This window comes from Mastomys coucha, unplaced genomic scaffold (assembly GCF_008632895.1).
Source record: "Mastomys coucha isolate ucsf_1 unplaced genomic scaffold, UCSF_Mcou_1 pScaffold14, whole genome shotgun sequence".
Taxonomy (NCBI): domain Eukaryota; kingdom Metazoa; phylum Chordata; class Mammalia; order Rodentia; family Muridae; genus Mastomys; species Mastomys coucha.
The window spans coordinates 98,772,812-98,773,307 of record NW_022196896.1 but is presented as its reverse complement, the minus strand read 5'-3'; positions in this window follow the sequence as shown (position 1 = coordinate 98,773,307).

Sequence of the window (496 nt, the reverse complement as noted above, 5' to 3'; positions counted from 1 at the left end):
GGAAGGGAGTTTGGGTTGAATCCCCTTAACGCGGGCTCTGAAACAAGGATCGGAGGCAGGTGGTTGACCTGGCGATTGATCCAAGGAAGCAGCAGAAGGAAGGCATTGAAGGAGGGCAGACAACACAGCATGTGTCTTAGGCCAGAGACTGTATCCAGTGGAGAACCCTGAGAACCAGTGAAGTCTCATCTCTCAAAAGTGTGCTTCCAGAGAAGGTGAAGGAGCCAAGACATTGCTTCCTCAGCTTCCACTAGCCTCTGGCTCCATTCTGGCTGTTGGCATCCAGTGTTAGAATTCCTTCTAGGCTCCTCTCCACAGTTATCTGGCAAGAGCCAGGTGTACCTGACTCACTCAAAAGGGCTGCTTGCCCCTCCTCACTCTCTTATTCTCTTTCTCTCTTACCCTCTTCCCCCTCTGTTCTTTCTCTCCCCATCCCCCTCCTCCCTCTCTTTCCATGTGTTCATGGCTAGCCTCTCTACTCCTCCTCCTTCTCTCT